This window comes from Pseudophryne corroboree, chromosome 5 (genome assembly GCF_028390025.1).
Source record: "Pseudophryne corroboree isolate aPseCor3 chromosome 5, aPseCor3.hap2, whole genome shotgun sequence".
NCBI classification, from domain to species: Eukaryota; Metazoa; Chordata; class Amphibia; order Anura; family Myobatrachidae; genus Pseudophryne; species Pseudophryne corroboree.
In genome coordinates, this window is record NC_086448.1 from 833,576,674 (window position 1) to 833,589,784 (window position 13,111).

Here is a 13,111-nt window from a genome sequence, read left to right on the forward strand (position 1 = left end):
TATACAGAGGGAGAGACAAGTGAGAGTGTGTTATACAGAGAGAGAGAGGAGGAAGGAGAGAGTGTTATACAGAGGGAGCGTGGAGGAAGGAGAGAATGTTATACGGAGGGAGCGCGGAGGAAGGAGAGGGTGTTATACAGAGGGAGAGAGGAGGAAGAAGAGGGTGTTATACAGAGGGAGAGACAAGTGAGAGTGTGTTATACCGAGGGAGAGAGGAGAAAGGAGAGAGTGTTATACAGAGGGAGAGAGGAGGAAGGAGAGAGTGTTATACAGAGGGAGAGAAGAGGAAGGAGAGAGTGTTATACAGAGGGAGAGAAGAGGAAGGAAAGAGTGTTATACAGATGGAGCGAGGAGGAAAGAGAGGGTGTTATACAGAGGGAGAGAGGTGGAAGAAGAGGGTGTTATACAGAGGGAGAGACAAGGAAGGAGAGAGTGTTATACAAAGGGAGTGTGGAGGAAGGAGAGTGTTATACAGAGAGAGAGATGAGGAAGGAGAGAGTGTTATACAGAGGGAGAGAAGAGGAAGGAGTGTTATACAGAGGGAGAGAAGAGGAAGGAGAGAGTGTTATACAGAGGTAGAGAGAAGGCAGGAGATGGTGTTATACAGAGGGAACGAGGTGGAAGGAGAGGGTGTTATACAGGAGGGAGAGACAAGATAGGGGAGAGTGTTATACAGTAGGATATATAAGATAGGGGGGAGGGTTACACAGGGGGAGAGATAAGATAGGGAGGAGAGTTACACAGGGGGAGAGATAAGGTAGGGGGAGAGTTACACAGGGGGAGAGATAAGGTAGGGGTGAGAGTTACACAGGGGGAGAGATAAGGTAGGGGGAGAGTTACACAGGGGGAGAGATAAGGTAGGGGTGAGAGTTGCACAAGGGGAGAGATAAGGTGGGGGGGAGTTACACAGGGGGAGAGATAAGGTAGGGGGGGAGTTACACAGGCGGAGAGATAAGGTAGGGGGAGAGTTACACAGGGGGAGAGATAAGGTAGGGGGAGAGTTACACAGGGGGAGAGATAAGGTAGGGGTGAGAGTTGCACAAGGGGAGAGATAAGGTGGGGGGGAGTTACACAGGGGGAGAGATAAGGTAGGGGGGGAGTTACACAGGCGGAGAGATAAGGTAGGGGGAGAGTTACACAGGGGGAGAGATAAGGTAGAGGGGAGAGTTACACAGGGGAGAGATAAGGTAGGGGGGAGTTACACAGGGTGAGAGATAAGGTAGGGGGGAGTTACACAGGGGGAGAGATAAGGTAGGGGGGGAGTTACACAGGGGGAGAGATAAGGTAGGGGGAGAGTTACACAGGGGGAGAGATAAGGTAGAGGGGAGAGTTACACAGGGGGAGAGATAAGGTAGGGGGAGAGTTACACAGTGGGAGAGATAAGGTAGGGGGAGAGTTACACAGGGGGAGAGATAAGGTAGAGGGGAGAGTTACACAGGGGGAGAGATAAGGTAGGGGGAGAGTTACACAGGGGGAGAGATAAGGTAGAGGGGAGAGTTACACAGGGGGAGAGATAAGGTAGGGGGGAGAGTTACACAGGGGAGAGTTACACAGGGGGAGAGATAAGGTAGGGGGAGAGTTACACAGGGGAGAGATAAGGTAGGGGGAGAGATAAGGTAGGGGGAGAGTTACACAGGGGGAGAGATAAGATAGGGGGAGAGTTACACAGGGGGAGAGATAAGATAGGGGGAGAGTTACACAGGGGGAGAGATAAGGTAGGGGGAGAGTTACACAGGGGGAGAGATAAGGTAGGGGAGAGTTACACAGGGGGAGAGATAAGGTAGGGGGAGAGTTACACAGGGGGAGAGATAAGGTAGGGGAGAGTTACACAGGGGGAGAGATAAGGTAGGGGGAGAGTTACACAGGGGAGAGATAAGGTAGGGGAGAGTTACACAGGGGGAGAGATAAAGTAGGGAAGAGTTTTATACAGAAGGAGAGAGATAAGAGAGGGGAGAGTGTTATACAGAGGTAGAGATGAAGGAGAGAGCTGGAAGAGAGAGACAGACTTACACACTTCCTGTCACCTCTGCTCCTCCGGAGTGGTGGACCTTCAGTCTCTACGTCTGCCTGAGCTTGGCTCCGCCCCCTGACAGCCTGAGAGCTCAGCTCCCAGCAGTGAGGGTTGGTTCTATATCGGAGTGGGAGAAGGGACCTTCTGACGTACCTAGGGGAGGAGACACGTCACCAGGGGGAGGAGCTACGGCCGAACAGGGTACCCGAAAAGTACCCTCGCGGACTCGCTGCGCTCGCCACGCTTCAGGCTCGGTGGCTCGCTTCGCTCGCCACCTGATTACTAAAGGTAATAGTTGGTGGCGTGGATAGTAGAGGAACTATCCCGTTGGCCTAGCTCCTGCCCCTTGTGTCGTGGCTCCTCCCCCTGACGGAAAAGGCCCCTTAGCCCACTTGAATCTAGCATCAACCCAGCAGTGAGGGCTGTCTCCTCTCCTGCTGCACTGTGGGGCCGGCAAAAGTAAGAGCGCGGGGGCAGCATCACACGCCAGACCCAATCTGACTGAATGATGAGACAGGAAATAAACTACAGCTACCAGCAGCCCTTGCTGCCAGGAGCTTCCTGCAGCAAGGGTTGCTGGGAGCTGTAGTTTATTTCCTGTTTCTTCACTAGTACAGAGCTGCAGTGTGGGGGGCGCCTCCCTGGTCCTGTCAGATTCATTATTATTGAGCGGCCGTGCGGGTGGTGCTGCCAATGGTGCGCCTACAGTACATATGTGCTGTGGGCATGGCACTATTGGCACACACCTAGTTACGGCTCTGGTATATACTGTACCATACAGCTGGTACTTATACCATCCTGTACCCTCACCTCTCTGCCCCACAGTCACCCACACATGGGTTCCCATTGCAGGAGTCATAGTAACCTGTGTACAGGGTACCATCTGCTTTATATGGGCCCAATGTGCCCCAGTTCCCCACATCTGGGGGCATAGCCTGACTAGGGTAATACAGAATCTCATATAGCCCAGTTATTACTACCAGTAAGAATGAGGATGGCGGGGGATGTACAATTGCGCAGAATGTCCAGTTATACAAAGTAACAATGACTGCCACACAGACCTGAGGTTATGAGTTCCCTTCCTGATCTGAGCACTCTCTGTGTGGAGTTTGTATTTCCTTTGTGTGTTTCCTCCCACACGCCATACACATACTGGTAGGGTAATTGGGATGTGACACAGTGTGTATGTGTGGACATGTAATAGGGAATATAGAGCGTAATTTCCACCGGGCGGGAACTAACATAAGTGACTGAATATGCTGTGTACAGCGCTGCGTAATATGTGTGTGCTATATAAATAATGGAATAAATAAGTAATATTGGAATGATGCATTTCCCCAGTAGACATGTTTTCCAGATTTATATAAAGTAAAATATCAGACACAAATAGATTTAAAAAAAATGGTCAAGTATATATTCTGATCACTCTTAAAGGCATATATACAAATATAAGTGTATATATGTCTTTATATATTCCAATAAGTAATCTGGAATATTTATACACTAAACAAAAATATTGGTGGTGATTCAGACCTGGGGGTAAATTTACTAAGATGGGAGTTCTATTCGAGATGGGATGTTGCCTATAGCAACCAATCAGATTCCACGTATTATCTTCTAGAAGGTGCTAAATAAATGAGAAGTAGAAGCTGATTGGTTGCTATGGGCAACATCCCATCTTAAATAGAGCTCCCATCTTAGTAAATTTACCCCTAATCGTAGTGTTCTAAAAGTAGTACATCTACGATCAGTTACTCTGACATGCGGGGGGACGCCCAGCACAGCGCTAGTCCGCCCCGCATGTCAGGCCCTGCCCCCCTCGCACCTGCCAAGTAACTCCCTACCTGCGCCGCCTTGCTGGGTGTGCGGGCGCAATAGTCACTCACTGGGTGTGCGGGCGCAATAGTCACTCACTGGGTGTGCGGGCGCAATAGTCACCACTGGGTGTGCGGGCGCAATAGTCACCACTGGGTGTGCGGGCGCAATAGTCACCACTGGGTGTGCGGGCGCAATAGTCACTCACTGGGTGTGCGGGCGCAATAGTCACTCACTGGGTGTGCGGATGCAATAGTCACTCAATGGGTGTGCGGGCGCAATAGTCAAAGGTCTTCAGACTGCGATTGGCGGCGTTGCAGCGATCGGGTCTGAATTAGGCCCATTATACAGATGAAAGCGCAAATTACCAGTATAAAATATATATTTTTATTATATAAAATTATAGGTTAGATGAAGCTTGGTCTATCACTGAATGGACAATGAAGAAGCAAGCAGTAGATTGTGGTATCATTCCTCACAAGGCACCCAGCCAGCGCTATACTCCATCCCCCTCTATAATTACCTGTGTGCAGTAGCTCACCAATTATAATGAGGGACAATTTTCCATACTTGCCGGTAAGAGATTGCATTCACCACCGACATCTTGTACTATAGTATGGTGTGTGATATATTGCTCACGGCGAGGAACCGGCTCTCTTATCAGTAATGCAGGAGCTCACAGCAGCACGGGGAGGGAGAGCGCGGCCGATGCAAGGTGTGGTCCCAGGCATGAAGCAGTTGCAGACCTCCGGTGTCAGTGAGAGCGGTAACCACAGCGCTTGACGCGTTTCTCCGTTCTGTAATAACGGTTTCTTCAGGAGGTGTATGCGGGTGTCACACCAATTTTATATTCCAGTCCTTGCTAATAATCACTATCTATTATTACATCTAGGATAGATAGTAAATATACTCCAGGGAAGTCCTAGTAGATCGCGTTATATGGGTTCCAGATCACTGGTCCGGATAGGTGCTGACTACTCATAACTGGATTCATTATCCCTCTTCCCTATTCTTTTCTGTATAATCTCCTATATAATAGCCCTGTGATTCTGTGCCTGGGTTTCTAACGCTGTGCGTGGCTAGGAGCTCTCATTGGGTTAGTGGCAGGTCTATCACACCCAGCCCACAGCTGATTGGACGAGAAACGCCCTCCCACACAGGTTACATCCAATAAGAGGCTCTGCCCTTTGCTAATACTGCTCTGTGACAACACAGCAGGCAATGGGACTGATGGAGCTGCAGCTCCAGCCCCTCGCCCCAAAATAGTCCCCCTGCATCTGCAGCAACACACCCTCCAACACTTTACACATAAACATTGATACACATTCAAAAAGGGGGCGTAGTTATGGGTACAGCCGTGTGGCCACGCCCCTTTTTCTATACTTTCAATGGAAGCTTGGCAGTGGCGCACCCAGGGGGGGTTTCCGAGTACCCAGAAACCCCCCTCCACTAAAAAAAAATATATATATATATATTTTTTTTTAGCTGCATGAGTATTATTAATGACTGTCTAGCATCCTCTGCAGCCTGCTGTCTTCCTGGTGGCACTTGCAAGTGCAATAAAAGTTTACTTTATTTTAATTATAGTACATATATATCCATGTGCCTACATATATACACATGTATATACATACATACATATAAACACACACACACACACACACACACACACATGATACATATATATATATATATATATATATATATATACATGTGTATATATATGTGTACTGTATGTGTGTGTGTATGTGTGTATATATATATATATATATATACATGTTTAATATGCTATGTATATGTGTATATGGGTTCACTAGGATCTCCCGGCGGCTGGCCTCCCGGCGACCAGCATACCGGCGCCGGGAGGCCGGCCGCCGGCTTACCAACAGTGTGGCGAGTGCAAATGAGCCCCTTGCGGGCTCGCTACGCTACGCGCGCCACACTATTCTATTCTCCCTCCAGGGGGGTCGTGGACCCCCACGAGGGAGAATAAGTGTCGGTATGCCGGCGGTCAGGCTCCCGGCGCCGGTATGCTGGTTGCCGGGAGCCCGACCGCCGGCATACTGTAGACCACCCGTGTATATGTATGTGTGTGTGTAGATATATGTATATATATATATACACACACACACACACACAGACACACTAGTTTTACGGACCCAGCATATACTGGGTCACCTCAGTCCCCACCCCCGTGATTGGCTCCGCCCAGTTCTGGAAACCCCCCCCATGCAAATCCTGCGTTTGCCACTGCTTGGAGAGTCAATAATCAGTACAGACCATAAAACAAAGGTCCTGTACCTGCCAGAAAGGTGCAGCTGGAGGGTATGCCACTGCATCTGCAGCAAGTCTCTGCGCTGTACATAGGGGGAAAAACCTTTTACTGCAGCATCCTATGGGGGTCATTCCAAGTTGATCGCTAGCTGCATTCGTTCGCTGTGCAGCGATCAGGCAAAAACTTGCCACTTCTGCGCATGCAGCGCAATGCGCACCTGCGGCTTACTATTACAACGAACGATGTAGTTTTACACAGGGTCTAGCGATGATGCTTTTCAGTCGCATAGGCAGCCGCAGAGTGATTGACAGGAAGAGGGCGTTTCTGGGTGTCAACTGACCATTTTCAGGGAGTGTTCGGAAAAACGCAGGCGTGGCTGGGCGAACGCAGGGCGCGTTCATGACGTCAAATCAGGAACTGAATGGTCTGAAGTGATCGCAATTGCCGAGTAGGTCTGAAGCTACTCAAACTGCACAAACATTTTTTATACCCGCTCTTCAATCCCTTCGTTCCCACTTCTGCTAAGCTAAAATACACTCCCACTGGGCGACGGCATAGTGTTTGCACGGCTGCTAAAAACTGCTAGCGAGCGATCAACTCGGAATGACCACCAATGTCTTGCTGCCAGTCCACTTGCCCCCTCCGACATCAACAATCCCCACTCCCTAGCCGCACCGCAGGTGGAACAAAAGCTGATGCGGCCACCGGCATAGATGTGTATGAAAGCGGCGCAGCAGAAGGCTTTCATAGCCCTCCCTGCGCCGCATACTCTCTGAGCCCCAGAGCCTCCTCTGCGCGTGATGTCACAGAAGTGCCTCCCCGCCACAGCCGCGCCCAGGTCCCCAGAGGCCCTGACTCCTCAACACAGCACCTGAGCTACCTGCCTGGAAGCCCCGAGATGGTTAATGTAACGGATAGAGAGGGTGATATCGCGGAGGGTAATGTCTGGACGCTGAATCAATGTAAAAGGTGACAGTGCTGTGCAGTGCAGTGGGTGTGCAGTCTGGGCCGGTGCTAGGGTGTTTGGTGCCCCCCAGCAAACTATAAATTTGCACCCTTGCATACTTTACAAACGCACAGCGCACATAATGACCCCTGTAGTAGAGACGCTTACACAAGTAACACCCCCTGTAGCAGTGACGCTTACACATGTCACGCCCCCTATAGCGTAGTGATGAGCGCCTGAAATTTTTCGGGTTTTGTGTTTTGGTTTTGGGTTCGGTTCCGCGGCCGTGTTTTGGGTTCGACCGCGTTTTGGCAAAACCTCACCGATTTTTTTTTTTGTCGGATTCGGGTGTGTTTTGGATTCGGGTGTTTTTAAAAAAACACTAAAAAACAGCTTAAATCATAGAATTTGGGGGTCATTTTGATCCCAAAGTATTATTAACCTCAAAAACCATAATTTCCACTCATTTTCAGTCTATTCTGAATACCTCACACCTCACAATATTATTTTTAGTCCTAAAATTTGCACCGAGGTCGCTGGATGACTAAGCTAAGCGACCCTAGTGGCCGACACAAACACCTGGCCCATCTAGGAGTGGCACTGCAGTGTCACGCAGGATGTCCCTTCCAAAAAACCCTCCCCAAACAGCACATGACGCAAAGAAAAAAAGAGGCGCAATGAGGTAGCTGTGTGAGTAAGATTAGCGACCGTAGTGGCCGACACAAACACCGGGCCCATTTAGGAGTGGCACTGCAGTGTCACGCAGGATGTCCCTTCCAAAAAACCCTCCCCAAACAGCACATGACGCAAAGAAAAAAAGAGGCACAATGAGGTAGCTGTGTGAGTAAGATTAGCGACCCTAGTGGCCGACACAAACACCGGGCCCATCTAGGAGTGGCACTGCAGTGTCACGCAGGATGGCCCTTCCAAAAAACACTCCCCAAACAGCACATGACGCAAAGAAAAAAAGAGGCGCAATGAGGTAGCTGACTGTGTGAGTAAGATAAGCGACCCTAGTGGCCGACACAAACACCGGGCCCATTTAGGAGTGGCACTGCAGTGTCACGCAGGATGTCCCTTCCAAAAAACCCTCCCCATACAGCACATGACGCAAAGAAAAATAAAAGAAAAAAGAGGTGCAAGATGGAATTGTCCTTGGGCCCTCCCACCCACCCTTATGTTGTATAAACAAAACAGGACATGCACACTTTAACCAACCCATCATTTCAGTGACAGGGTCTGCCACACGACTGTGACTGATATGACGGGTTGGTTTGGACCCCCCCCAAAAAAGAAGCAATTAATCTCTCCTTGCACAAACTGGCTCTACAGAGGCAAGATGTCCACCTCATCATCATCCTCCGATATATCACCGTGTACATCCCCCTCCTCACAGATTATCAATTCGTCCCCACTGGAATCCACCATCTCAGCTCCCTGTGTACTTTGTGGAGGCAATTGCTGCTGGTCAATGTCTCCGCGGAGGAATTGATTATAATTCATTTTAATGAACATCATCTTCTCCACATTTTCTGGATGTAACCTCGTACGCCGATTGCTGACAAGGTGAGCGGCGGCACTAAACACTCTTTCGGAGTACACACTTGTGGGAGGGCAACTTAGGTAGAATAAAGCCAGTTTGTGCAAGGGCCTCCAAATTGCCTCTTTTTCCTGCCAGTATAAGTATGGACTGTGTGACGTGCCTACTTGGATGCGGTCACTCATATAATCCTCCACCATTCTTTCAATGGTGAGAGAATCATATGCAGTGACAGTAGACGACATGGCCGTAATCATTGTCAGGTCCTTCAGTCCGGACCAGATGTCAGCATCAGCAGTCGCTCCAGACTGCCCTGCATCACCGCCAGCGGGTGGGCTCGGAATTCTGAGCCTTTTCCTCGCACCCCCAGTTGCGGGAGAATGTGAAGGAGGAGATGTTGACAGGTCGCGTTCCGCTTGACTTGACAATTTTCTCACCAGCAGGTCTTTCAACCCCAGCAGACTTGTGTCTGCCGGAAAGAGAGATCCAAGGTAGGCTTTAAATCTAGGATCGAGCATGGTGGCCAAAATGTAGTGCTCTGATTTCAACAGATTGACCACCCGTGAATCCTTGTTAAGCGAATTAAGGGCTCCATCCACAAGTCCCACATGCCTAGCGGAATCGCTCCGTGTTAGCTCCTCCTTCAATGTCTCCAGCTTCTTCTGCAAAAGCCTGATGAGGGGAATGACCTGACTCAGGCTGGCAGTGTCTGAACTGACTTCACGTGTGGCAAGTTCAAAGGGCAGCAGAACCTTGCACAACGTTGAAATCATTCTCCACTGCGCTTGAGACAGGTGCATTCCACCTCCTATATCGTGCTCAATTGTATAGGCTTGAATGGCCTTTTGCTGCTCCTCCAACCTCTGAAGCATATAGAGGGTTGAATTCCACCTCGTTACCACTTCTTGCTTCAGATGATGGCAGGGCAGGTTCAGTAGTTTTTGGTGGTGCTCCAGTCTTCTGTACGTGGTGCCTGTACGCCGAAAGTGTCCCGCAATTCTTCTGGCCACCGACAGCATCTCTTGCACGCCCCTGTCGTTTTTTAAATAATTCTGCACCACCAAATTCAAGGTATGTGCAAAACATGGGACGTGCTGGAATTTGCCCATATTTAATGCACACACAATATTGCTGGCGTTGTCCGATGCCACAAATCCACAGGAGAGTCCAATTGGGGTAAGCCATTCCGCGATGATCTTCCTCAGTTGCCGTAAGAGGGTTTCAGCTGTGTGCGTATTCTGGAAACCGGTGATACAAAGCGTAGCCTGCCTAGGAAAGAGTTGGCGTTTGCAAGATGCTGCTACTGGTGCCGCCGCTGCTGTTCTTGCGGCGGGAGTCCATACATCTACCCAGTGGGCTGTCACAGTCATATAGTCCTGACCCTGCCCTGCTCCACTTGTCCACATGTCCGTGGTTAAGTGGACATTGGGTACAACTGCATTTTTTAGGACACTGGTGAGTCTTTTTCTGACGTCCGTGTACATTCTCGGTATCGCCTGCCTAGAGAAGTGGAACCTAGATGGTATTTGGTAACGGGGGCACACTGCCTCAATAAATTGTCTAGTTCCCTGTGAACTAACGGCGGATACCGGACGCACGTCTAACACCAACATAGTTGTCAAGGCCTCAGTTATCCGCTTTGCAGCAGGATGACTGCTGTGATATTTCATCTTCCTCGCAAAGGACTGTTGAACAGTCAATTGCTTACTGGAAGGTAGTACAAGTGGGCTTACGACTTCCCCTCTGGGATGACCATCGACTCCCAGCAGCAACAACAGCAGCGCCAGCAGCAGTAGGCGTTACACGCAAGGATGCATCGGAGGAATCCCAGGCAGGAGAGGAATCATCAGAATTGCCAGTGACATGGCCTGCAGGACTATTGGCATTCCTGGGGAAGGAGGAAATTGACACTGAGGGAGTTGGTGGGGTGGTTTGCGTGAGCTTGGTTACAAGAGGAAGGGATTTCCTGGTCAGTGGACTGCTTCCGCTGTCGCCCAAAGTTTTTGAAGTTGTCACTGACTTATTATGAATGCGCTGCAGGTGACGTATAAGGGAGGATGTTCCGAGGTGGTTAACGTCCTTACCCCTACTTATTACAGCTTGACAAAGGCAACACACGGCTTGACACCTGTTGTCCGCATTTCTGTTGAAATAGTTCCACACCGAAGAGCTGATTTTTTTGGTATTTTCACCAGGCATGTCAGTGGCCATATTCCTCCCACGGACAACAGGTGTCTCCCCGGGTGCCTGACTTAAACAAACCACCTCACCATCAGAATCCTCCTGGTCAATTTTCTTACCCAGCGCCAGCAACACCCATATCCTCCTCATCCTGGTGTACTTCAACACTGACATCTTCAATCTGACTATCAGGAACTGGACTGCGGGTGCTCCTTCCAGCACTTGCAGGGGGCGTGCAAATGGTGGAAGGCGCATGCTCTTCACGTCCAGTTTTGGGAAGGTCAGGCATCGCAACCGACACAATTGGACTCTCCTTGTGGATTTGGGATTTCGAAGAACGCACAGTTCTTTGCGGTGCTACTGCTTTTGCCAGCTTGAGTCTTTTTATTTTTCTAGCGAGAGGCTGAGTGCTTCCATCCTCATGTGAAGCTGAACCACTAGCCATGAACATAGGCCAGGGCCTCAGCCGTTCCTTGCCACTCCGTGTGGTAAATGGCATATTGGCAAGTTTACGCTTCTCCTCCGACAATTTTATTTTAGGTTTTGGAGTCCTTTTTTTACTGATATTTGGTGTTTTGGATTTGACATGCTCTGCACTATGCCATTGGGCATCGGCCTTGGCAGACGACGTTGCTGGCATTTCATCGTCTCGGCCATGACTAGTGGCAGCAGCTTCAGCACGAGGTGGAAGTGGATCTTGATCTTTCCCTAATTTTGGAACCTCAACATTTTTGTTCTCCATATTTTAATAGGCACAACTAAAAGGCACCTCAGGTAAACAATGGAGATGGATGGATACTAGTATACAATTATGGATGGACTGCCGAGTGCCGACACAGAGGTAGCTACAGCCGTGGACTACCGTACTGTGTCTGCTGCTAATATAGACTGGATGATAATGAGATGTAGTATGTATAAAGAAGAAAGAAAAAAAAAACCACGGGTAGGTGGTGGTATACAATTATGGATGGACTGCCGAGTGCCGACACAGAGGTAGCTACAGCCGTGGACTACCGTACTGTACTGTGTCTGCTGCTAATATAGACTGGATGATAATGAGATGTAGTATGTATAAAGAAGAAAGAAAGAAAAAACCACGGGTAGGTGGTATACAATTATGGATGGACTGCCAAGTGCCGACACAGAGGTAGCTACAGCCGTGGACTACCGTACTGTGTCTGCTGCTAATATAGACTGGATGATAATGAGATGTAGTATGTATAAAGAAGAAAGAAAAAAAAAACCACGGGTAGGTGGTATACAATTATGGATGGACTGCCGAGTGCCGACACAGAGGTAGCTACAGCCGTGGACTACCGTACTGTCTGCTGCTAATATAGACTGGTTGATAATGAGATGTAGTATGTATAAAGAAGAAAGAAAGAAAAAAACACGGGTAGGTGGTGGTATACAATTATGGATGGACTGCCGAGTGCCGACACAGAGGTAGCTACAGCCGTGGACTACCGTACTGTGTCTGCTGCTAATATAGACTGGATGATAATGAGATGTAGTATGTATAAAGAAGAAAGAAAAAAAAAAACACGGGTAGGTGGTATACAATTATGGATGGACTGCCGAGTGCCGACACAGAGGTAGCTACAGCCGTGGACTACCGTACTGTCTGCTGCTAATATAGACTGGATGATAATGAGATGTAGTATGTATAAAGAAGAAAGAAAAAAAAAACCACGGGTAGGTGGTGGTATACAATTATGGATGGACTGCCGAGTGCCGACACAGAGGTAGCTACAGCCGTGGACTACCGTACTGTGTCTGCTTCTAATATAGACTGGATGATAGAGATGTAGTATGTATAAAGAAGAAAGAAAGAAAAAACCACGGGTAGGTGGTGGTATACAATTATGGATGGACTGCCGAGTGCCGACACAGAGGTAGCTACAGCCGTGGACTACCGTACTGTGTCTGCTGCTAATATAGACTGGATGATAATGAGATGTAGTATGTATAAAGAAGAAAGAAAGAAAAAACCACGGGTAGGTGGTGGTATACAATTATGGATGGACTGCCGAGTGCCGACACAGAGGTAGCTACAGCCGTGGACTACCGTACTGTGTCTGCTGCTAATATAGACTGGTTGATAATGAGATGTAGTATGTATAAAGAAGAAAGAAAAAAAAACCACGGGTAGGTGGTGGTATACAATTATGGATGGACTGCCAAGTGCCGACACAGAGGTAGCTACAGCCGTGGACTACCGTACTGTACTGTGTCTGCTGCTAATATAGACTGGATGATAATGAGATGTAGTATGTATAAAGAAGAAAGAAAAAAAAAACTACGGGTAGGTGGTGGTATACAATTATGGATGGACTGCCGACA